Below are 26,467 nucleotides of genomic sequence, written 5' to 3' on the forward strand. Positions count from 1 at the left end.
GAGTGCGGGGCAGGCGGCGGGTCCCAGCGCCCTCGCCACCCTGACCGCTTCCGGCCGCTCCGGGGCGGGAGCCCTGGAACCCGCTCCGGGGACTTGGGGACCCTGCCATTTTGGGGTTTGAGCGGAATCCAGCCGAGTCGGAACGGTTGGCCTCGGGACTTCTGCTAATTTCACTCCATCTCAAGGAAGTGATTTTTGGGGGGGGGGTGGTTCCCCGTCCTCTCCTCCCTCCTTTTTCTCTCTCTGCGGGCACAAAAGGCCCCATTACTCATTGAGCCGGTTGGTCGGTTGGTTTGGAGAAGTCGGATCGCAGAGGTTTATTTAGCCTCACTCCTTATTTGGGAGCCGGAATGTGTGATTTCATTTCCCCGAGCCTTGCGAGGGCATCCGGGCCGCCTTGGGGAGCGCCAGCCAGGAGATGTGCTGAGGCAGGGTCCTGGGCGTCCCCCGGCTGCGGGGGCGGGATTGTTTGGATCCCGGAGCTGGCCCCCTCCCACCCCCGCGCGGGGCGGCTCCGGGGAGAGGCTGGCGGTGTCCGCGGCCCGGCCGATCATTGTGAACTGAGTCTGTAACCCGCGGCCGGACCCGTGCTGATTCCGCCTCCCGGAGAGGGCCACTTGCTGTCCTGGACTCGCGCGGTGATGGGCAGTCTGAGGAAACATTATCCTTGAGCCAGGGAAGCCCATCCCTTTTCTTTCTTTAAAGGGTGTGGTGGTGGGGCGAATAAGGATTCAAGTGAGAATATCGACTTCAGAAGTTAAACAGAATGGAGTGGGAGGTCTCTGGAGATGGGTGGGTCCCCAGTGAATGTGAGCCGGTCTTGCAGGGTCACCAACAAGGTTTTCCTCTCACAGGGGTTTCAGGTCAAACCAATCTCTAAAGGTGACATTTCAGGTTTGTTTCCCCTGGGGTGTCTCAATGATTGGAGGAGGAGAAAAATACTTCCTGTGTTGTATTTTTCTCTTCCCCATCAGCCCCCATAGCGAGCTGTATTTCAGTTATCAAATACAAAACTCAGAAATGAGGTATGGGTGGAACTATTGGAATATACAATCAGATGTTTTGAAAAACACCAGTACTTCAAAGTTGTACAGAGCAAGCATGTTCCATTTCTGGATTTTAAGGCCTCTAGAATTATTTTCCTGCTGCTCTCATACTCAATCCTGTCAGAGTTCTGTGGTTTCTGCTGTAAGTTCTTGTTGTGGGATCTCGGTTGTTGTTTAGTGTTGGCTGTTGGAGAGGGGATAAGTATCTTCAACGCTTCAATATTTGTACCTTAGACTTCTCTTTCCCTACTCATAACTGAAGGGAAAGGAGGAGGAGAAATTATTTGGATTGACCATTCATCCAGCTCCATGACCTTGGAGACTGGAGTTGGGTGAATACAGTTTGACCACAGTTAACCTGTATCACTGAGGAAGTGACAGACGGTCTTTACAGGAGCGTTTGCTGTCCCCTCTGAGACACCATCTGCCTTCACCCATTAGTAGTTTGGGGACACTGGCTGTTCATTTTCTTGGATATTTGGAATATTATGTAAAGACTTCAGAACAAAAGCTCCCAGCTTCTGCTCTGTATTCTGTGTAATAGACACATGCACAAATCCTGTGAAATGCTTTTGAGTGGCAATTCAGATTTCTCTTGTAACTAATGGGATAGAGGTTTAGATATTTTTCTACTTTGAATAGTTTTGGAAGGAAAAATCCAGCATTGTGTTAAATAACGCTTATAGTTTATCCCTCTCAGGTTAGAAGTGGGTGAAGAGTGAAGTCAGTCTGTTTTGACAGGCAACCTGCTCCCAGATCTTTTAAGTTGACTCAACTGTTAAATTGTGGATTTCCCACACACGTCTTTGTGTTAAAACTTAATAATGGAGGAATAAAGGAGAGACAAGGCATTTGGAGTCTGACAGCAGTGTTAACAGCACTTCCATATCCAAATACTGGCTGAGACATGATTACAGCTGTAGGGGGAATCTGGTTCAAAGAACCCTGTTCTAGAGACACACACCAAAGAGATTTCTAGATCTTGAATTTTGATTAACCTCAGATGCTGAGTAGTGAAATGATTTTCAAAACCAGAAGTCTCATAATTATAAGGCAGGAGAGGAAGATGGAGTGGGGCAGGAGGGATTACCCCCTTGGGAAGGTGCCTGAGAAAAGGGGAGGAGACCTCTATTCTGCAGTGTGCGGAGAGCAATGCTGGGGGCTAGGGCAGAGCTGGAGGGCAGCAGCCCAGCCTCTGCTGGGGTTCAGAAGTCTCCTATGTTGCAGCTCTGAGAGTTGATGGCAGCTGGCAGGTGCTTAGATGCTCTTCTCCTTGCCTATAGTCTGGTGACCTCTTAGCCCTGTTAAGTGAAATCAGCATTTGAAAAACAGTCCCAGCTCACCCTGCTGCTTCTCTCCCTCCACCTCAGAGAGCTCCCATTTAAATGCTTTTGGTGGGTGCTTTGACCTTACCTCACCATCTCTCCTGGCTGCTTTTGCTAAGTTCTGAGTCATGCTTCCAGTCAGAGTTGCAAGGGACTTGAGAGGTCATTTTGTCCAGCCCCCATCTTTTGCAGAAGCGAAAACCAAGGCCTAGAGTGAGGGAGTGACTTGCTCAAGGTACCATAGCCATTCACTTGGCAGAGGCAGGATTGGAACCCAGGTTGCCTGACTCCCAGACTCAGGCTTCTTGCCACTTACTTCCCAACTGAGCCACAGGCTCAGGGACATGGCCAGCTGCTGCTCCAGGGTGCCTCCAGCCTGAGGAGCTGTTCTGTCACCTCAGGCCCTGACGGACAGGAGGGGAGGTCAGCGAAGGGGGATGGGTGGGTATTTGCCCCCCTGCCCCACCCCCCCAGCACAGTCCCCAAAGTTGGAGGGGAACTTCAACAGTAGCTCTATGCATCTTTTTAACCACTCCCTCCCCTTTTTAAGAGAGTATTTGATAGACACCTTACTTATTGTTTTTTGTACAAGAACATAGGAATTCTGTTATTTCTTTGATAAGGACACCTAGTCTCAACCCACTTGTGTATTAATTAGTTGTATTCCCCCGGGAGGGTCCCTCAGCTGCTTGCTACTTCAGTGTGTCATGGTGACCCTTAGGTGTTAGCTCAGCAAATTTAATTAAAAACTGTATCGTTGTTCTTTGCCGTGCAGCTCTGATTAGGTGAGGTATGTTGCTGCTTTATAGAATGTTGTCGTAACTTATCTCTGTGTATCTTTCCATTGCGTGGATTAAACAAGGTCCTGTAGTTTCTTTTCCTTTCCTTTCTCCAGCAGTCCTCTCTCCCTACGTCATCTTGAAAGTGCCACTGCGATGTGGCTTCCTTTGTTCTGGTGAAGGGGAGATGATTAGAGCCTCTCATGATTGTTCTGGATGCTGTTGGAGGGAAATGCCAGAGCTCCCACATCCTCACAGTACAGGCACCATCTCCTTTCCAGCACACCTCATACTGTGTACCTGTGGAGGGCAAGACAGGTAGTGTGGCTAGGTGAGAGGCAGTGTCCCAAACTGGAGTTTGCTGGAGGAGTCACAAGGTTAGGAAAATTTCATTGACCAAGCCAGCCTCTTTTATATGCAATATGGTTACAGATAGGTAACAGTTTGCTGAGTATCTGTCATAAGCTTAGTTGCATGGAGGATACACATGTAAAAACTGGCCTGTAAAATTTTGAGTCAAGAAACCTATTTAGAAAAGATGAAATTAACACATGTAGGTTAGGGCTGCACTGTCCAATTTGGTAGCCACTACTCTCACACGACTAATTAAATTAAAATTAATTAACATGAATGGATTAAACTAAATTAAATTTGAAAAATCAGTTGCTAGCCACACTTCAAGTGTTCAGTAAACATGTAGCTAATGGCTATTGAATTGAACAGTGCAGAAGAACATTTTCATACTTGCAGAAAGTTCTCTTAGACTTTGCTGGTGTGGGAGCTAAATCATGTGGCTGGGAATAGAGGGGCTTTGAAAGAGAGGAATCTGTGGTGACTCTGGGAGTTAAGGGAGGCTCCAGCTGGGGTCAGTGGGACATGGCTGTGCCTCTGAGGAGTAATCAAGTCTGTGAGAGGTGTGGTGATGTTGGCCTGGCTAGAACTGAGGAGAAGAACAGGAGGTCAGAGTGGTCAGGGGTTGGTGGCTCGAAATTGAAGCTAACTCATCTTGTGTCAAAGCAGGCTTTAGAGTTTTTGAGGGGCATGAAGGTGTCAAAAAGTTTAGGAATCATTGAGGTTGGGCTTGCGGAATTATGAGGGAAGCGTCAGGTTTCTGGTTTCAGAGATCCTGTCCTTCCTGGCCCTAGCCCTGAACCCTGGCTCCTGCAGCAGGGCTCTTGGTATTCACTGAGGCAGGTTCGAAGCCGGGTCGGCTCATTGTCCTTTTTCACTTGTGAGTTCTGGGCTTTGACTGAGCTTGGAGACCATCTCCAGCTAAGATATGGGATCAGTGACTGAGAGGAAGGGAGAGAAAAGCAGTCCCTGGGCCTTAGGGCCAAATATTGGTGGGTGTCTAGGAAACAAAAGAACCCCTTTGTGGGAGGAGGAAGGTGTTGGGACCTGTGACGTTTCTACTACTTAGGACCTGAGGGATTGGGCCATCCACAGTTGATGATTTTTCTTATGAAGCAAGTACAAGGGATTGAGAGGAGGGCCTGGAAGAGTCCAGCCTCAGAATTGCTGGAGGCAAACTTAATCCTTGGGCTAGGGGAGGGGCCAAAGCTCCGGTTACCCAGAGCCCAGGAGTGTGCTGAGTGGGTGCCAAGAGGAATGTCAGTCAAGATGGGGAAGAGCAGGGCATAGTTGTCTGCATCTGAGCCATTGCCCAGTTCCCAAGCAGCCTTGCCATGCTCTGAGCCGGGGTTCTTCCTGGTGGTGTGATGTCTGTGGTGCAGGATTCACTCTATTCTCCTACCTTTCCTCTACTTCAGGCCCTGCCAAAGGTCATATGAGGTCTCTTTTCCCCTTCTTTCCCCTGCACTGTATCTTTCCAGATGGTTCTGTGTCCTGGAGGGAGGTGGATGGGCAGAGAAGAGTTGTTTTTTGCAGGGACTGCAGCTTTTCTTGGTAATGGTTTGAGGCCCAGTGGCAAAGCGACCCACACTTCATAGTAACTTAGAACCCACACTCCCTCGTCATCTTTCTTGACTCCTTGCACATCACTGAGGAAGAAGCTGGGCCAGTGCAGAAAGGTTCAAGTGGCATGTCCAAGGTCTTACATGGTGTTGGCATCCGAGCCACATCTTGAGACCTCTGGTTCCTTGGGACCTGCTCTTGGTCTGGGCTCCTTTGGTTTTTGGTTGGTTGCTGGAAGACTGCAGACCTGGTGGAGCAAAACTGAGCTCCACTAACGCATCAGCTAGGATCTTTCCACATAGGTCACCTTGTAAAAGGGGGCACTGGTGAAGAGAAAGGGCCGTGCTACTGGACAGTGTAATCATGTATGGCAGTTATAGAACCCAAATCAGATTGCTGTGTACCTTTTCTAGTTTTTAGGAAAATACTGATATTTTGTATTTTAAGATATATATAGATATAGATATGTAGAGATGAGCTTGTTACCATGGGTTATGTGCTAGATAAGAAAGCAAAAATAAGTACATACATAAATAGAAAGGTTCTAGTGTTTGCATGCTGCTAACAAGTTACATGACCTTGAACAGGTCGGCTAAACTTGCCAGGGCTCATTGCACAGAGGGTCGGCTCAAGCAGCTTCTTGAGCACCGGCAGGGTGAGGCAGTAGAAGGTGGTGCTGCAGGCCAGAGGCGGAGGGCAGGCAGGATAGCTTGCTGACTTGCTCCGGGTCTGACCATCAGCAGTATTTGGGTCAGCATAGATGCCCTTTCGTAGGCTTAATGCCGGGCTCCAGGGCAGCCTGTGTTCAGTTAATGAGTAATCATCACTGACCAGCTGCTCCTTCTCTTGTATGAAGACTTAGAAAGTGTTCTAGCTGGTGACTTGGCAGAGAGGATAGACTACATAATTTAGCAGGGTGTGCATCTTCTCTTTCCTTAAAATCAGAAGAATCATGGTGTAGTGGTGGTGCAAAGTAGAGATGAGGAACTCTATTCCCTACTTGAGATTCCTTTCTCATTTCAAGTCATGGGGCATTTGAAGGCCACTGTGATTGCTGGTGCAGGCTGTGCCCTGTGCACAGGGATCTGGTTGAGGAACTAAGGGAGGGCTGAAGTCTAGCCACTGTCCCCTTGCTCGACTTTGTCTTTGTGTGTGGCTGGGTTCTTTCAAAGGAGTGCCTTTTTCTAATTCACCAAAGGTATAGTTATGGATTAGGGGTGGTTCTGAGTTTAGAGTTGGGGATTGATTCCCAGAGCTGATGAGGAAATTAGGATTTATATTCAGGTGACCCTCAGCCCCTCAGACAGGGCTGAGTAAGAAGAGATATCAGGAATCCAAGGAAGCAGGAGGAAAAGGGGTTGTCTGGTGATGTCTGTTCTCTTTCTTCCTCTTCCTGCCCATGCAAGGCTAGAGCAGCTATTTCAGCCCTGGAGGTTTGGACTGTGGGGTCCTGTGTGCCGGGTCATCAGATTTAGTGTGAGGAGGAAGAAAACCACAGTAGAAGGAGACATAAAGTTGGGCTGGGCCTCTGGCAGTGAAAGGTTCTTGGGGGTCTTTATTCTCTGATCAGTAAACACCTCTGTGTGCCAGAATGAGCTGGGACAGGGCGCCAAGGTCAGCCCATATTTGTATCTGGTGTTCTCCTCCTCCAAGACTAGCCAAGCTGTGTGCTCATTCTGCTGGGAACCTGAGCTCTCCGAAAGGGTCGTATGAAAGGGCATCTTATTCTTGGGGGACATTTCCAAGCTTCTCTGTGGCCACTGTCCATCCTGGACTCATCTGAGAGGTGAAGAGTGGTGGCCAGAGGTGGAAGCCAGTGGCTGCCCGATGGAAGCCTTTTCTGTTTCAGAGCATATGAGGGAGCTGTACAGTTGATGCCTTCTCTCTGGCTCATCTCCATGAAGATTCTTTTGAACCAGAAGCAAAGGTGAAATCTCTCCAAGGGGAGGAGCTGAACAGGAGATCTACTGACTGTCCGCCTGCCGACTCCTCCCCCTTCGTCCTCCTGCGGGGCTCCTTATCCTCCTGCTTGTCTACAGGGAGATGATTGAGTTGATCGTTTGCTGCCATTTTAATGATCCATATTGTTAGGAGGCTCTCAGCACACACCAGACCTTAGTAGCCTGGCCTCCTGCCCAGGGCCCAGAACTGTTACTCAGCCCCTCTGCCCAACAGCTAAAAATAAACCTGCCACTGCTGCAGTCTCCCCTCACAGCCAGGCCCTGTTAGCTGTCCCAGTGCTTCCTGCCACACTGCTGACCTGTTTCTCTCACTTGTTGCTGATGTTCTCCCTGCTTACCCCTTTCTCTTCTAGCCAGAGCTTGGTAGGTGATTTGGGGCTAACTCACTCTTCTGAGTGCTGGGAGATGCGCTATGATTTTTATGTCTCCAGGTGTCTAGAATTTGTGTGTATGAAAGCTCTGTGAAGCTGTCCTGCTTATTTCCCAGTAGGGAAAGGGTTAGACAAAAAGGAGAGTGACCAAGCTCGTTAGAGTGGATCAGACCTTCTACTGTGCTCGCCTCCAGACCTGGCTTCCTCCAGTTTTACCTCCAAGCAGGCTTCTCTGCCAGAGTTACCTAGGGATGCTAGGACAGCCCCACATGGGCATAGTCTGCCCCAGGCCTTCATCCTGACTGCCCTGTCACTGAGCATGCTACCTACTGTGTACTCCTGCCCTGTTGCTATGTTATATTCTCCACCTGCATTGTGAGGCTTGGGGCTACCACATTCAAAAGTGTGACCTCATCTTGTCAGCTTCCAAGAATAACTGGGTCCTGGCTCTCAGTACCTCCTTACTGAGTCAGGCCATGGCACCTCTGGCCCTCTCAGCTCAGCCACGTGCAGAATATCACCAAGTGCATAGGTTTCTTCTATCGCTTGACTGCAGTGTTGATGTGTGTCCATGGAGGTGTAGCCTTAGCTCTACTCCCCAGAGATCCTGGAGACTTGTGGAGCAAGGTGAGGAAAGGAGCTCAGGTAGCTAGAATATCTGCTTAGCTGAGAGATACTGGGCAGAGTGTGACATTGGCATTCTGTTCTTCAGCGTGGCGTTACTATTTTTTATGTTTTTTTTTCCTAATCCCTAGACAGGTGTTGATACTAATCGTGACCTAGGAGGGCTCTGTGTCTGCCTTCGGGAATTAGGGTTTATTTGGGGGAAGGGGTGTATGGTGGAGAGTGATGGTAATGGCAACCAAGACATAGGACTTGAGGAACCCTCTGCCTTCAGCTAGAGTTACATCCTCTGACCATGTGTCCATGGCCTGCTTCTCCCACCTCTTCCTGGGGCCTCATTTCCTCTGCAAGGAAAGATTAATCTGCCAGGGCCCATTGGCCTATGCAGGGGAAGGGTTGGTTATAGTTGCTAAGTGTTTATTTTTAACTCTGACAGAAGGAGCCCCTGTCCTCAGAATAGCCATATCCTCTGTCTTTCCGTATCCCAACTGCCTTCCTTGGCTTCTGTGATTCCTAGAAGAAGGTTAGTAGGATTCTAAAGGCCAGGCTTACACAGGAGCTAGAGAAGGGCAGCCTTTCTGAGTGAGGAATCTGCAGGTTGCTCATCATGCTTGGCTTCTGCAGAGCTCAAAGGGTCCTGCGGGGAGAGTCCTGGACACTAAAGGCCATGTGTCTGGAACTTGGAGCATCCTAGGAATGCAAGTGGCTTGATGAGGAGGCTGCATGTGCCCTGCAGCTCAGAGCAGCCTGGCTGCACAGCTGAGCTGGACAGCCCAGCGAGGGGTCATCCCATGCCTTCTCCATCCTTACAGGCACCCAGATCTCTGGCAGATGGGGAGGCCACAGGGAGAAAATGAGCGTATGTAGTAACCTGCCTTGGAAACGCTTGCGCTTGCAGACATGCCAAGTGCTGTCATTCCCTCTGACTGCCAGGCTCACGAGCATCATGTCCTCATGTCCTTTCTAGCAGAGCCCACCTGGGACTCTTAGTGACTTCATACCCTTTGTGTTCTCTTCCCCTGATGTGCTCTAGGGACCTGTGCTCACAGAGAGGAGGAGGAAGGGTAGCAGTGCCCCCTCTCTTGGGTCTCAAACTCTGCTAACTTTATGCATTTGATTTGGCTACCTGGGCTCGGATTCTTTAAAAGAAAATAAAATTAGGTTTGAGGTATAACCAGAGAGGAAAGGAATAGAGAGTGGTAGGGGATGGGATGGGCGGTTGAAACATGTGGCTAACTCTGAGAACCCTCAGCTGTGGAAGGAAGGTCTTGCCCCCATGATTCTTTGGTGTGCAGTGGGGGATTAGTTTGCCTGGAGGCCAGCACTGATCATGTAGCTTCCCAGCTTTAGCCCTTCAGTGGGTCTCTTTGCCTGCAGAATACATGAGATATCCAAATCCGTCCCAGATCTGGCCCCAATCTGTTTTTTTTTTTTTTTGAACACATGCTTTTTTTTGTCCCCAGCTTAAGTGGCTTTTATATGTTGTTTCTTTAACAGAACTGTGCTTTCCACCCCCACACCTTAGCATCTATCCATCTGCATCTTCTCTGTACCATGCCCGTCCCCCGTCCTGTCTATATCTACCTATTCCACCCTCCACCTTGCACAGATGCTGCTTTTCCAGAACCTTTCACACCAAAAGCGGGTCTTCCCATTCTTCTCCATCAAACTTGGTGATACACTCTTACCTTTTATTTCTCCATTTAAGTGCATTTCTCCATGTGCAAGGCATCTCTCTCTCTCTCTCTAACAGGAAGGCAGTTTGTTAATGGAAAGTATTTGAGGAGTCCTGTGCACAGGCAGTGACCACGGCAACCCCCTTTCCTGTGGGTGCTGTCAGAGGGGTTGGGGGTGACGTCCTCAATCTGTCCGATCTTGATAACCGGGCGGGCAAGGGCCCTGAGGGCCACCTGGGCCCCAGGTCCAGGGGTCTTGGTTCTACTTCCTCCTATGGCTTGGAGTTTGATGTGTAGGGCAGTGATACCCAGCTCTGGGCCACATCCCGGGCAGCCAACATAGCAGCATGTGGTGAGGATTCATCTCAGCCTGCCTTCACCTTCGTCCCACCAGTCGCACGGCAGATGATTTCTTTGCCAGAAAGATCAGTGACATGGACAAAAGTGTCACTGAAGGATGCAAAGATATGGCAGACACCAAATACATTCTGTCCTTCAGCTACCTGAGCTCTGAGGCTGATGACCTTTCTTCTTTTTCTTCCCCTTTCAAGGTGCCATTTCTGCATGTTGTTTCCAGACTCTGCACAGGAACTCAAGGCACCTCTTTAGATATCGGATTGGATTGTAAATTCCTTGAAAACCCACATCTTCGTTATTTTTGTATGCTCTTATTTTCCTGTAGTGACCATATGTCCTCATTGAAAAACAGGCCAGGCATGGTGGCTCACGCCTGTAATCTCAGTGCTTTGGGAGGACAACTGGGAGGATCTTTTGAACTCAGGAGTTCGATATCAGCCTGGGCAACATAACAAGACCCCATCTCTACAAAAAATTAAAAAAATTAGCCAGCTGTGGTGGCACATACCCATAGTCTCAGCTACTCAGGAGGCTGAGGTGGGAGGATCACTTGAGCCCAGGAAGTCATGGTTACAGTGAGCTATGATCATGTCAGTACACTCTAGCCTGGGTGACAGAGCGAGACCCTGTCTCTGAAAAAAGAATCCTAGAGTATTTTGGCACTGTGCATTATACACATTATATTTAGCTGCTGAATAAAGGTGTGATAACTGAGTAATAGTGGATGCCACAGATATTAAATGTAAGGTACTAGAGGTAATCCTCAGAGTCAGGGGCTGAGGCAGCCCCAGAAGTGGGATAGTACTGGGCGGTCCTCTGTGGGACTGAGCTGGGGTAGAGTGATGATCTCTCACAGTGTCTGTTTTTATTTTTCCTGCTGCTGAAAAGCTGCTCTTAGACAGTCTTCTGAGCATTTCTTCCCTCTACCCACTTGGATCTGCTGACTCAAGCAGGTACCTTCTATTTCTGCTTACAGAGTTCTCATTCTTACAAGGGCTCTGACCACAGTTTCTCATTGATACCTCTCCTCCTTCTCCCTGTTCCAGGGCCCCTCCTATTCCTGTTCAGTCATGGAGATGACCCTTTTGCCCTTTGGAGACTTTAACTGAGGGAGGGACAGATGTGGAGCTTGCCAACTTTCCTGCAGCTCCTGGCATTTTCTAGTTAGCTACAGACATGGCATAGACTCACAGATGCAGTCCATGGTTTTCTATCTGCTGGTCCTGCTCCTGTGTGTTGCAAGATGGACCAGTGTTAAACACTGTATTAGTCCATTTTGTGTTGCTCTAAAGGAGTATCTGAGACTGGGCAATTTATAGAGAAAAGTTTATTTCTCACAGTTCTGCAGGCTGTACAAGAATCACGGCACCAACATCTGCTTCTGGTCAGGACCTCGTGAAGCTTTTGCTCATGGGGGAAGTTTAAGGAGGAGCAGGCATATCACATGTTGAGAAGAGGGAGCATGGGGATGGGGGAGGCCCTCGACTCTTTTTAATAACCAGATCTTGTATGAACTCAGAGTGAGAACTCATTGCTACAAGGGAGGATACCAAGCCATTCATGAGGGATCTGCCCCCAAGACCCAAACATCTCCCACCAGGCCCCACCTCCAACACTGGGGATCATACTTCAACATGAGATTTGGAGGGGCCAAATATCCAAACTATATCAAGTACCCAGTTGCTGGGACTGAGGTCAGAGGTTTGAACCTCAGGGAGCTTCTTAACTGCATGCCACAACAGATTTGCACAGGAAAGAGAACCTGACACTAGACTGGAATCTGAGAGACCTGGCTACTAACTCTACCTGTGTGGCCCCAAGCAAGTCCTAGGACCTGTCTGGGCCTCACTCAGTCTCCTCATTGTAAATGAACAGGACCAGACTTGACCTTGAAGGACTCCTGCACCGAAGGCCTTTCATCACTGTTGTTGCATCTGCCCTGCTGGGAAAATAACCTAATGCTGGGAAACAAGTGGTCAGCCTGGGTCCCAGGGAGCCTTGGGGACTAAGAGCCATCGTGTCTGTCCTCAGTTTCTGCAGGACAGTGTTACTTCACCTTTCTCCTGGCTACAGTGTTTTTATTCATTCAGACAATGTTTATAAATATTTATTCTTCTCCATGCCTGCCTCCTGTCTTTCCTGCTGATTGGCCATCAGGAGGCCCAGATGGCAGGATTAGCTTGGAATGGCAGAACAATCAAGGGTCATCCTCTTGGGTTTAGACCCCTTTAATACCTCTGCTATATGAGATGAGAAGAATTTAGAACATTGATTCCTTCTAGCAGCTTAGACTAGACCCCTGCCTTTCTAAGCAGGATTTGCCTGTGGGTGCCTTCTATACCCTTGAGATCCAAAGCAACTTACTACTCAAGAAAATTAATTGGCAATGCCAAGAGTGACTTGTACAGCTTCCCTAAGGATAGCTCAAAACAGCAGATAGACTTTGATACAATATAATAATTTTCTATTATTCAGATCACTGTAGGAAACTTAGCAACTCTGTGAAGGTTTCCCAGATTAATAACGAGTCTTTACTGAGCAGATACTGTGTATCAGGCATTGTGTTAGGTGTTGTACTTACATTCTTGTTAATCCTTAAAATAACCCTTTTAGTGCAAAGTGAAAGTCCCCGTTTTACGGAAGAAACATGTTCAAACATATACAGAATAATTCATTAGCAATTATTTATTGAGCACCTACTAAGTGCTAAGCATTATCTTGGGCTCTGGATATACATCACTATATAAAACAGACAAAAAAGCTATTTGGGGGGTGGGAAGGGGGACCAGGTAGAGGAATAGCAAATGCAAAGGCAAAAGCCTGAGGCTTATTAATGAGTGTGTCTAGCTCTAAAACCTAGGCTCCCTCCAGCTCACAGTATTGCCTCTCTAATGGTCCTTTGTGACTCCATTATAATTGGGTACTTAGATGACCTAGCAATTTAAGTTTATCATCCAGTATTTATGGGATACTTACTTTGTGCACATTGCTACGATGATATGAATAAGTTGTAGGCCCTGCCTTTGGAAACATACAGTTTAGAGGAATGAACACCCATGTGTATAAAATGATTGAAAGAAGACTTCCTCTCAAAATCCAGGTTGTACCTTTTCTTGCATTTTGTCATTTGACCCTTGTAGGCCAGGTGGTGTGATTCCTCATTTTGTGTCTGAAGGAAGAGGTTCAGGGAGTGGGTGGGGGTTAAGTGTCTGGGCACCAGGGTGGCCAATAAAGGATGCAGAGACACACAATGGGCTCTTCAAGGTGGGAAGGAGTAGAGGGTGGGATCACTGCCTGGCATGGGCAGAGGATGCTTCATGGACACATACCTGTGACACACCCAGGGGAGGGTGCAGATGAAAATACGTCCAATGGGATGGTTTCTAAGGAGAAGTGTGAGGAACTCCACTAGGACTCCCATATTTTGTCTGGCTAAGGAAGGAGAGATGCTGCCTCTCCAGGAATCTGGTAATAGGCAATGCTTGAGATTGGTGTGAACTGAACCGTCACATAGAGCCGGGAGAAGTCACGAAGGAGGCATGAAAAAGAAATGGCTGGGCTGAAGCTGTGGCACAGCCCTTTTTATCCTCCTTTGGGCCCTCATATGGCTTCTCTTCTGCTCTGAAGAATCTCATCCTTCTTGAGTTTAGCCTTCTAGGTGAAGGAGTGGGCAGACTGTATGCAGGGAGACGGGGAGGCTGTGTTTGTGTCCTGCAGCTCAGGAGCTGAGAGAACAGAGGTCAGGGCTTTGGATGGAGCTGACCGTTAGTGCAGATGGGAAAGTGAAGCAATGGGTCGGGTCTGTTCGTTCCTGAGCATGTCCTGTGACAAAGGAAGTTGCAACATGTCTGTCTTTCTCTCTCTCTCTCTCTTTTTCTTTTCATCTTTCTTCTTTCCATTTCCCTCCCTCCCTCCCTTCCTCCTTCCTTCCTTTCTTTTCTCTCTCTTTTTTTCTCTTTCTTTCTTCTTCTTCCTTTTTTTTTTTCAATAAAGAAGCAGGTAAAACCATCTTCCAGGAAACGTCAGAAAAAGTATCTGGTCTGTGATGGGTGGTTCTTGCCCCACCCCTTGCAGTGCTTTTCCTGTGTAGTTTTTATTTTTTCCTTTCCCATCCACACCTTCCACTCTCCTTTCCTCTGAGAGATTGTGTCTCTGCAGCAGGCCAGCTATGTCTCCAAAGGGAAGTAGTCAGTGCTTGGACTGAGGGAACCTTGAGAGAGAATCCTCTCCATTGTCCTCCAGGTGAGAGAGCTGTTGCACCAGCTCACACCTGGAAGGTTGCTGGTGGTCTCTCCCTAGACAGAGAGCTGTTTAAATGTGACAGGTGGTTCCTGATTCCCACCTGGCATTTTTTGTTTGTTTGTTTTGTTTTGCTGCTGCACAGGTCTGTGTTGTGTCTCAGAAGGCTGAGGGAATACTTACTTCTCAACTCAGATAACCACCTTGTTGGTAGATTCAGTGTGTGTCTGTGTCAAGGCAGATGCTGGGAAAAAGGGCCCAGAATGTGTGTGGGATGTAGAAATCAAGGCTAGAAGACCACACATGTTAATCTGGAATACTTGGTAAGGTTTGATTTTGGCCTGTGTGCTATAGATGGGCAAGAAGCCAGTTGTATTTGGAAATGTACAGATGATCTGTTTTCCTGATGAAACCTTTTGATGTCTGGAATAAACTTAGCTTGCTTTTTCTCTTTCCCTCTTTTGAGATTCAGTTTCTCTCCCTTGGACTTCTATACACCAGTAGAGCCAAAAGTTCCAGTACAAACCAGTTTTGAGACTCCAGCATTAGTCAACTAAGGGATGTTCTAGGTCATCCCTGAGAATGAGGTCTGCTTGCTCCGGGGAAGCTGGAAAATGGCACCAGGTGTCAGGCCCTGCTGCCCAGGATGGGGTGACAGCTGCTGGTATTAATTACGTTTCTGGGCAGAGCAGGGTAAAGTCCTTGGGGGCGAGAGTTTTTGTTCAGGCACTGTGTTTCCTGTACCTGTTGCCTCTGGTACAGCTGCTGCAGAGCCCCTCCTTTCCTGCTGTCTTCTTTGAATTTAATCTCCCTGTGATCAGGTGCATCTCTTCAGACTGGAGACAAGCTTAGAGGAGTGGTGGAGGAAGTGGGGCCAGAATTTACTTGTTTACTGGATCCCACTGAGAATACAGAAGCTCTCTTTCACGAGAAGCTATGCTGGCCTCTGTGGTAGCCACTGGCCATATGTGGCTATTAAAATTAAGTATTAATAAAATTTAAAATTCAGTTCCTCAGTAGTGCCAGCCACATTTCAAGTGCTCAGTAGTTAGCTGGTGGCCATGGTTTTATGCAGCACAGATAGAGAACATTTTATCATCACAGAATATTCTCTCAGACAATGCAAGATTCTGAGATAATTTTTCTAATCCTGGTAAACACTTATCTGAGCTGGAAAGGGATTTGAGGAAGGGTACAGGGAGAGATTTTGAAGCCCAGGTGAGAGGACAAGTAGAAGGTATTCATTTAGAAAAGGATCTTAAAAAGTATTTAGTTTGTAGGGCCAGGCGCAGTGGCTCATGCCAATAATCCCAGCACTCTGTGAGGCTGAGGTGGGCAAATTGCTTGAGCCCAGGAGTTCGAGACCGGCCTAGGTAACATGGCGAAACTCTGTCTCTACAAAAAATACAAAAATTAGCCGGGCGTAGTGGCATGCACACATGGTTTGATCTACTCAGGAGGCTGAGGTGGGAGGATCACTTGAGCCTGGGAGGTCAAGTCTGCAGAGATCCATTATTGCACCACTGTACTCCAGCCTGGGTGACAGAATGAGACCCTGTCTCAAAAAAAAAAAAAAAAAAAGGAGTTCAGCTTGTTGAGGACTACATCCTAACAGATGGTCACCTGGCCCAGTGGTTCCCAAACCAGGGTGATTGTTAGACTCACTTGTGGGTAGCGTTTCAAGATTCAGATTCCTGGGCACCACTCTTTGTGTCTAATTGAGTCCAAGACTCTTCAGACAAGGTAACCTGGAATGTGCATTTTTAATGTGCTCCCCAAGTGATAATTATCTGGGTTTGGCAACCACCAACCTATCATACCTATGCTTAAATTCTTCCAATGGTGAGGAGCTTATCCCTTTTCAAGAAAACCTTACCATTAAAGAAAAATTTGCTATTGTTAAAGTTCTATGTTTTTCAAATCTTGAGATTTGGTTCTTTGAGTTTGTGAAATCCTTTGGTACTCATTGCGTCTTCAGAGCCTTGCAGAACGCATCATCTTCATCTCCGCACTCAGTCTTCAGCAGGTATTTGAGGGCAGCTGTGGCGTGGTCCCTGCCACTCCAAGTCATGGTACGCGTCAGAATGCCTGATCTGCCAAGGGCTCTAGGGAGATGCAGAGATGCAACATCATTCCAGGATCCTTCCAATTGTCAGGCCTTGCTGAGAGCCAGAGGAAAGGTCTGAATCTCAGTGGAGCCCTACAGGGACAGCCCAAGGGCCATCCAGCTGGTGAGAGCCATGTGTACCTCTGCCTCTCTGCATCCTGCTCTGTAGGGAAGAGTCCCTGTTTCTTTGCATGTTAGCACTTGTTAACACCGACCTGGTTTTCTTCAGAGGCGTCGAGAGATTCAGCCATCCATTCCCGGTGATGACAAATGTCATTTCTGTTTAGAGATCTTCAGTAGCCTCCCTTCACCTCCAGTGTAAAATTCAAACTTCTAAACATGGCATTCAAGTAAGCTGGTTTGTCCTGCCTTCCACCCTCTCCCTTCCAGGAGAGCACTCCTTCCTGCTCTGCCATGCATTCGTTTGCTTGGATCTTACATTTGCATCTTCTCTTGGATCTTACATTTGCTCCTCTTAATTTTTTTCTGTAAACTGTATTTATCTTTCAAGGCTCATAATAGATTTTACCCCCTTACTCCCCGGCCCAACTCTAGGCAGAACTGCCTCCCTCCTCTGCCCTAGTGATGGTTCATTCTACCTGCATGACTGCTATGCACTCGAATTACAGCCCCCTGCCAGGCCCTCTCTGCTAGACCGAGCTCCTTGAGGATAAGACCTATGTCTTGCTTGATATCCCCAAGTGCAAGCAAGCACCGGTGCTGGAGTCCCCCTTTCCAGCACTGGCATTCTTACCCTCAGTGGCCCAGAGCTCATCAGCTCCAATGAGAAAAGTGCTATTTAGCAGCTGATAATTAACAGACAGTACGTGAGGTTTGGCTGCCTCAGAGGCAAAACTGGTATTTAAACAGTAAGGTTTTTAAAAATCAAGCATTAAAGTGTCAGCTTCAGAAGCAGCTACTTCCAAACATAATCCTGCCCAGTTAGAGAAGATAAATGGAATAATGAGTGAAACCAAAGATTTCTCTCTAGCCTTGAGAAGAGTCCAGGGGAAAGAGGCCTGGGTGCATATTGGCAGGAGCTTGGAAAAGGGGCCTTCATGTTTCTGTTCTCTGGGGTGGGGCTGGGGCTGCTTGGAGAGCAGGTGGGAGGTGCTTCCCTAGAAAGGGCTGTCTGTGTTCTCTTCCATTCCCAGTTTCTATAGATTGGACTAATTTTTCCAAGTGACCAAGAAGAAAAATTGGGAAACAGAGGGTAGGCATCAACCCTGACATTTATCCTAAGGTGATGCAGCACACACTTGTATTCAGCGATAGAGACTTTTCCGTAATGCCTGGTAATATCTCATTGTATTTTCTTTTGATGCTCCTGGGGGCAGGAGGGGAGAGCTGACATCAGAGCCTCCTCCCTTCTAGATCACAACCAGAGCATGAGGAATTCCCCAGCCCCTTGAGGTACCCAGACACTAACCACAGTCTGCATCTCTGCTGAAGGCGTTGTAAGAAACATGCAGGCCAGGAACAGTCAGTGGCTTCAGAGCAGGGACAGCCTGCTAAAGAGGGAGAGGCTTCTTGTGAGGGCGGGGAGCTTGAGAGTGCTCTGCACCCCATCCTGGGGGAGATGAGCATCTGCTTCGGGGTTCAGCTGCCTGCGGAAGTCAGTGGGAGACACCCTTTCAGGGTCTGCTTCATTATGAATGAAGCAAAAAATCTATCCCAGGAAATCACAGAGGCTGCTGGATATACCCCAGGGTACACAGGCTGTATTTTTTCAACCCAAAGTTAGAGTCTGTCTGATAGTTTTTCCTGGGGTTGGGGAGGGGTCCTACTTTCAGATCCAAAAGAAAATCTGAGATATGTCATTTGAATGTGAACGCACTCGACTTTCTGGGAAATGTTGAAGATTTACTCCTGTCTGAGTGTCTCTCACTCATTGTTACCTGTCCATTTGTTACCTGGCCCACGGATGGAGGAGGTTGGATGGAGTCTCCCAGGGTCCCCTTCCTGGGCAAGCTTGGTGGGCCTTCCTGCTTTTCCTTTCAGGTTGTGGAATTAGTGGTGGTGGTGGCTCAGCTCACCCAGACTGTGTGTGATGGTTAAGGTGGTGACTTCTCACTGACTGCTGGTGTGTACAGTACATTGAAAGTAGTCACCCAACTTCCTTTATAGCCAGATGCAAAACAGTGCCTGAGGTCCAGGGTGGGGGAGGATTTGATAAGGGAATAAAACCAGCCGGCTCATCTGGGGGCTGATATCTGTCTGTGGTGACATAGGCACAGATGATCTGCAGTCAAGGTTGACTTGAGGGTGTGCATGGGTTCAGTCCCATTTATGAAGTCTAACGGTCCTTCCGGAAGCTTTATCATCATTTGAACTGAGTAAGTGAAGATGAGTGCAGCACAAGTGTGTGTGTGCACTTATTAATCTGTCCATTCATCTGTTCACTGCAGGCTTATTGAGGGAGAAACATGTAAGCAAGGTATTTCTTATGTACTCCAAGTGGTAGAAGAGCTATGTTCAGGGAACTGGGTGAACTTGGAAGAAGGAGCCACCCATTTCTCCAAGTGCCGCGACAGTCCTGAGACACTCTGTGATCTCCTAAATTGGGGAACAGTCTGCAATGCACATTACTGAATTAAAGGCTCTGAGAAGTTCTACAGTGAAAGAATCTGTTTAACTTTGTTTAACCTAGTGTTTCTGCCATCTATACGACCCCTTTTTACTTAGCACTTATTAACATCCTTCGGAATACTATTTGAGAAATGGCAACAGCCCCCCCGTCCTCTGGGAGAACTGTTCAGTGATTCAGAGCAAAAGTCACCTGACTCTGGGTCAGCACAAGTTGGAGAGGTTTGAAAAAGGTGTATGTATGTTTGCATGTGTATGTGCGTGGGTTGGGGGGAGGGGTGTGGCAGAGGAGGGGCCCCAGCAGGTGGCTTCTATTGAAGTCAGCCCTGTCTGCCTCCCTGTTGGCTTTGTGCTTCTGGAGAAGCTTTTGTCCTGGCATGAAAATACTGAATAGCAGCTGCATCTGTCATGCCTGGGAAGCAGCAGTGTGCAGCATGGGGGTGCCTGAGCAGACACTCCTGCTGGAGGGCCAGGCTGCCGAGAGTGCCTGGGTATTGGACAAGGGAGAGGCTGGTGATTCTGAGGCAGCTGCTTGCTAATCCTGGAAGTGGAGGGGAACAAGATTTAGCTTCCTTATCTCTCTGCCTTCTCCTTTCCAATGGGGGCAGTTGTGTTGACCCTTGAGGGACAGCCAGGAAGAAGCAGGTGGGCTGGATGCTTTCTCCTCTGTCCACCAACCCAAGGGCACCTGGAGGGTGGACCAGGGCGGAAAGGCGATTAGCTCTCTGTTACCCAGGGGAGCTGAGATGAAGGCATTTTGGGTTAAATTCAAGGAGGAATTCAGAATTGTGAACTGGATTTATGGAGGTTTGTGGAGTTTGAAAATTCGAGAGCCCTGGCTGGCCTTGTGCTTGGAACGTTAGTCGGAGGTGGATATGAATGATGGGTCCTGCAGATGGCCGGCTCCCCGAGAAATGCCTGGGGCCTTACTGGATTTTTAGCTTGGAACAAACCCAGGCCTAGGGAATTCCCGGAGCCTTTTGCAGGCCTCAACACCATTCTGGCGCAGCTTCGCTGTGAGGCAGTGGTTATTTCTCAGGAAATTGGCAACTAGGAGTAAATGGGAGTGTGGGGTGGGAATCAGCTACTCTTCCTGAAGATTATATACTTCCAGTGTAATTAAGGTGGGGTCAGGATTTCCTATCTCTGATTTATTTATTTATTTATTTGTTTATTTATTTATTTATTTGCTTAATCTTAAAAGGCTGCTTTTCCCCTCCCGGTCTTTCCACAGGGATGGGAGTTAGTCTTTTCCCAGAAGGAGCTAGGGGAGGTGTCCTTTGTCTCCCAGTCCTTCTGGCCCTCTCCCTGCCTTTCCCTGGCCACAGCCACGGAGACCCAGAGTCACTCAGAGCAAAGCCAGTCCCTCTCATCATTGCCCCTTTGTTAGTGGAGAAAGGGCAGATGCTGCTCCGCAGTTACCCCCACCACCCTGCAGGACGTCTGGGTGGGCCAGGATTTGGTTTGGGAATTGGGAGTATTAGCTGCAGCTGCCAACTGGGCTTGTACTTGCAGACTCGCAGGCTCCAGGCTCTCTGAAGGGACCAGCAGCTCTGACCCCCGTAGGCTTGCTGTGGTCCCCAGGGAGCAAGCCCTTGCCAAGAACCTCTGAGCTCACCGAGGCGGGTGTGGGGTAAGGATGGAGAAGGCCTCAGGAGCAGGAGAAGTGTACAGATGACTCCCTCCTTCCCCTCAGCTGGGGATGCATCACTGCTGCTGGGAAGACGTTCAGGCCACTTCTAGACGAATCGGTCATGATGGAAATTTTTTCTTGGCCCTGGGTGGGGCTTTACTTGTTCAGAAGAGGCTTCAGATGTGCTCTTTCTAGGTCCTGGCTTGAGTGCTGAGCATTTACCTGCCGCCGCTCGGGGCTAGAAGGCAGAGGGCAGTGTCTGAGCCCCTTCCCTACCCCTCGTTCATTCTCTCCCCTCACCTGTCTTTCCACCCATCAGCCTCGATCAGCTTGGCAGCCTTGTGGCTCCAGCTGGAGCTTAGTAGGCATGTAGTTGGAGGAGGGGATGGCACTGCAGCCGCACCCTTCTCTCTCCCACAGGTCTTATTCTTGTTGGGCCTCTACTTCCTGTCAGGGCCCTGCTTGCAGCTGTGGCACATCTGGACCTAGACGGAGTGTCCTGTTATCCTGCATGATGAGGATCCCAGATTTCCCCTAGGTGATGACCATACTCATTGCAGGGTGGGAGCAGGACTTCTCCCACCCCTAGGCACTCCAGAGACTTCCTCCAGACCCCCACTTTCCAGTGGTGACCTCTAAGTAGTCTGTCCCCAACTCCACCTCCCCCCATGGAGAATGGTGGGAAGGAAGTTCTGCCAGAAGTTGTTTTTGGTTTGTGAGGCAATAGACTTTGCTTTGAGAAACATACATCTCTCCCTCTTTTTTAAGATGTGAAGCCAGAAGCAGTAGACTCTAGTTTCCTTGGAAACCAGAGCGGCAAAGGCAGAGAAAAAAGGGGCTGGTTGTAGGCACTGAAATTGAGGAGAGTTCTCTGGGTCCCAAGCGCTTTTGTGGGGAATCCACATGGTCTTCCCAGGGCCCTGGGTTGTAGCCCTCACTGTGTTAACGGGCTGTGTAACCTTGGTAAACACCTGCAACTCTCTGCACCTTAGTTTCCACCAAGATGCCTAAGGTGGGGAACATGATGGCTTCACTCAGACTCTGTGCCCCAGAGACCTGCTGGGTTGTGTGTGTGGGGGTTTGGGGGTAGGGCAGGGGACTCCTGCTCACTGATTTAGTGTTTGCTGTGGCTAAACTACAAAGTGGACAGTCCACATGCAGACACTTAAGAGCTACTTGCACCCAGGTCCTGTCTTTGAGAATACAGTGATGTAGCAGGAGGCTCCTTGCATTTTGCTTGTGTGAAACCACCTGGATTTTGCTGAAGCTGTAATTGTGTCTCTGCATTCTTTTATTCCTGTGTAAAAAAAATGGTTTCCACAGATGTTGTGAAGAATAGACTGTCGGAGCTGGAAAGCGTTTAGTAGGGATCCTTTAAACCTATCTCTACATTGTACATTGATCCCTTCAACCAAAGCCAGAGAGGGGCAGGGACTTACTTGCTCTGACCACACAGTCAGAACAAGAACTTACAACAGTAAAGCTCTGGGTAGCAGCCTCACATGTGCTAAGATTCCCTGTTGGCTAAGATTATCTGTGCCCAGGTCACCCTGGCCTTTTGCAATTCTGCCCTTTGCAGGCCCCTGTGTTGGCTGAAACCAGCCCTCTTCTTCCCCTTGCGCTTTCCTCCTGTGACCTCCCAGCCACCTCTTGTTTCCCTTGTGGTGCTCCCCACCTGTTGTTACTTCCTACTCCTCCTCACAACTTTTTATTATGAAACATTTCAGATGTGCAGCAAACTTGAAAGAATTGTACAGTGAACACGTTATACCAAACCACCTAGATTCTACCATTAGCCTCTTACTATGTTTACTTTATCACGTCTCTACATGTTTGAATCTCTCTATCCATTGACCAGTCCGTCTTATTTTGGGGGATGCATTTCGTAGTAAATTGCAGACATCAATGTACTTTACCCCTAAATATCTCAGCATACATAGGCATTAATTTGAGTTCAATATTTGTTCATGCATTTTTTTGATGATAATATTTATATAACAGTGAAAAATGCACAACTTTTAAGGTGTCACCTGATAAGCTTTGATAAATCCCTCTATCTGTGCAACTCAAACCTCTGTCAACTACAGAACAAAAAGTTTTACTACCTAGTTAGTTCTCTCGTGTTGTTTCCCAGTCATCCCAACACATACCCCTTCGCAGGTAATCACAGTTCTGATGTTTTCTCACTGTAGATTAGTTTTGCCTGTTCTGGAACCTCATATAAATGGGATAATCAGTGTGAACTCTCCCTTTTGTGTGAATTTCATCTGCATGGTGACATGTATCAGTAGTTTGTTATACTGAGTAGTATTCCATTGTATAGATATAAAATTTGCTTCTTTATTCCCCTGTTGATGGACATTTGGGCTGTGTCCAGTTTTGGGCTCTGATGAATAAAGCTCCTGTTAGCATTCTTGCACAAGTCTTGTTGTGGACGTAATGTTTTCATCTCTCCTGGGTAAACAACGAGGAGTGTGATTGCCGGGTTACAGGAGGCTGTTATTTATTGTTCCTATCTGACTCTCTGCCCTGCCCTCTCATTGTACTGTGCAGCCAAGTGTTTTACGACTGTTATCACATCCAGTCCCTCAGTTGCTCCTTCAGGGTTTCTCTTCTTCCGGCATATCACCCCAGTTTATTGAGCTGTTGCTCATATGTTATGCTCCTTAGATCTTTTATATCCTGGTTGTCCTCCTCTGGAAATATAATACTGTTTTACAGATGTGTTGCCCAGAACTGAGTGCTCGCTGCTCGATGTGATCTACATGTGGATTCTAGGTATGGGAGAAATACAGAGTGTGGGTGCATTTGGATCCCTGTCTTGAGCTAGGTACTTGATCTGTCTATGAGCTGAAGGAAAGATTAACCTTTTGGCAGCCACGTCATGGCATCAGATCAGATGAGTTAATGTTTGTAAAAATACCACAAGTCTCATATTAAGGTATCCATTCAGCTTGAAGTCAGTCCGAACCTCTGATACTAATGGCATTTATTGTAAACTTTCTACTTGCCATTGTGTCATTTAGTTTTTGCCTACCACCTGGTGGGAAAGGCACTATTCAAATTAGCTTAATAAAAACTCTTTGATTTAAAACAAGGGTACTTAGCTTTGGCACTGTTGACCTTTTGGACCAGATAAGCCTTTGTTGTGGGGGATTGTCCTATGCTTTGTAGGAGTTAGCAGCAACCCTGGCCTCTACCAACTCGATGCCAGTTGCAACTATCTACCCATCCCCCCAAGTTATGACAATAGAAAATGCCTTCAGACATTGCCAGATGTCCCCTGGGGGGCAAATTAACACCAGGTTGAGAACTGTTCCCAAGGTATAGAGCTTAGTCACTAATAAAAAATTTAAACAATATAGCTCTTCCTGAAAGGTAATCCCTGTCAGCTCTTTAGCATATATACCTACAGATTATGCTCTTTCTACGGACAGTCCTCAGTTTCCATGGTTCTGATCTGCATGAATTGCAGTTACTATGATTTGGTTAAATAATATCAGTCCTCCAAGAATTTGACTCAAATTTGAGTTGCCAAGATACCTGTATTGTAAGTAGGTGCATGGAGTACAAACTTTGCTGTTAGCTCTGTAGTCCACAGATCACTATGTACATAACAGATGCTCTTCATAGTCACTGACCAATCATGTTTCTTCTTGAAGAGTCTTTTGGTGATTGGTCACTCCCTGTCTGTTCACTTCACACGCAGACAGGAAAGTGTGTAGTTGTGTTGCCTCCCTGTCTCCTAGTGAGAAACTCATGTGGCATTTTACAAAAATGGACAATTGATGAGGGAATTGGCCAAGAAAGATGAAATTTCAAATGAAATGTGGTAATGCTGGTAGTGAAATTCAAGCAAAACGTAATGGAATTATAGACTACATAGCTGACTGTGGGAATGTCAACACTGCCACTGTTCAAGACTACATGTACAGCCTGGGAAACTCAGTGAAGGTGGCATGTCAGCATAAATGGGGAAAGTGGTTTGATGAAAAGGACGAAGAGGTCCCAGAGGAGGTGACACTGCAGAAGGAAACTTCACATTAAAGGCATCCTTGAACATATTTCACAACAATGAAAGTGCAAAGGATAAAATGTTAGAAACAGATCCAAACTTAGAAAGGAGTATGACAGTTTGCAAAGGCATACGTAAGATACTCATTCCGTATTGGATGTTAAACAACAAGAAGGCAAGTGCTGTTCAAATACTCTGGATAAGGTTTTTACAAAGCAATAAAACACTCATTCTCAGTGAATCTAACGTTTTAAATTAGAGTATACAAAATAAATAGTTTTTACTGTTTTCTCATTTCCTTATTTATAATTTGACAGCAAGAGAATTTTTAATGTTTTGACAGAAATTTTTAAATGTCATGGAAAAATCGTAATTTTCCTCATTGATGATTAAGGTTGCTTTGCATGGTCATTTTTATGGTTCCACATCACTGCGCAAAGCAAGAGCTGCCTATATTTACAAAAAGTGTGGGTGAATACACACGCACGCATGCACATACACGTGCTTTTTCTCTTTTTAAAACATTTTACAAAATGGGATCAGCCTATATGTATCAAATTACAACTTGCTTTTTCATGGAAGTTTTTTTGTTTGTTGGTTTTTTGAAACACCATCTCTGTCTTGTTGCTCAGACTAGAGTGCAATGGCGCTATCTCAGTCCACTGCAACCTCTATCTCTTGGAGTTCAAGTGATTCTCATGCCTCAGCCTCCCAAGTAGCTGCTGGTACCACAGGTGCGTACCACCACACCCAGCTAATTTTTGTGTTTTTAATAGAGATGGGGTTTCATCATGTTGGCCAGGCTGGTCTCGAACTCCTGACCTCAAGTGACCCACCCACCTCGGCCTCCCAGAGTGCTGGGATTACAGGTGAGAGCCACTGCGCCCAGCCAGAAGAATGTATTTTTGAAGAACTTTTGATTTCAGTATGTCTTAATCTACCTCATTCTTTTTTTTTTTTTTTTTGAGACAGGTCTCACTCTGTCCCCCATGCTGGAGTGCAGTGGTGTGATCTCTGCTCACTGCAACCCCTGCCTCTTAGGCTCAAGTGATCCTCATGTCTCAGCGTCCCAAGTAGCTTGGACTACTGGCCTCTGTCACCACACCCAGCTAGTTTTTTCTGTGTTTTATTTGTAGAGACAGGGTTTTGCCATGTTGCCCAGGTTGGTCTCAAACTCCTGGGCTCAAGTGATCCACCCACCTCGGCCTCTCAAACTGCTGGGATTACAGGTGTGAGTCACTGTGCCTGGTCCAGTTTTCTATTAACAGGTGTTTAGTTTATTTCCTTCTGTCCCCCAATTTGAAATAATGCTAAAGTAAGTATTTTTGACTGATACTATCATAAACTCCATTTAATCGATGAGTTCAGTGGAGATTTAGAATGTGAAGTAACTGGCTAAGGTCAGGCAGCTACTAAGCTTTAGCGCTGGTGTTTGAACTTGGGGCAGTGTAATTTCAGAGCCCTTGCTTTTAATCACAATGCTTTACACCTTCTTTTCCCTGTTCTTAGAAGCAGCTTTTAACAATGACAACAAATAATAACAAAAGATCTTACTGAGTCAGGCACAATTCTAAGTGCAATCACATTGTTATTATTCACTAAATAACAACCTGCGAGTTACACACTGTTGTTATCCCTGAATTGCAGTGAAGGAAAACTGAGGTATAAGAAGGTTAGGAAAGGTGCTCAGGGTCCACAGCTGTTTAATGGAGGAGCTGGGACTGCCCCCATGCAGCCTGGCTTAGAACCTTGGCTCTCATTCATGTTATAAAGATATGACTTGAGAAAAGTCTCTTTCATCCTGTGCTGTTATAGATTTTTTTTTTTTTTTTTT

The 26,467-nt window shown here is 47.3% G+C and overlaps 1 protein-coding gene across 1 annotated transcript in view; it reads left to right on the plus strand.

Annotated features, from left to right (window-relative positions):
* MAPKAPK2 (mitogen-activated protein kinase-activated protein kinase 2) overlaps positions 1-26,467 on the plus strand; it is a 71,285-nt gene that overhangs the window by 22,551 nt on the left and 22,267 nt on the right. The gene's annotated exons all lie outside the window — the stretch shown is intronic.

Source organism: Colobus angolensis, unplaced genomic scaffold, assembly GCF_000951035.1.
Source record: "Colobus angolensis palliatus isolate OR3802 unplaced genomic scaffold, Cang.pa_1.0 Scaffold100, whole genome shotgun sequence".
NCBI classification, from domain to species: domain Eukaryota; kingdom Metazoa; phylum Chordata; class Mammalia; order Primates; family Cercopithecidae; genus Colobus; species Colobus angolensis.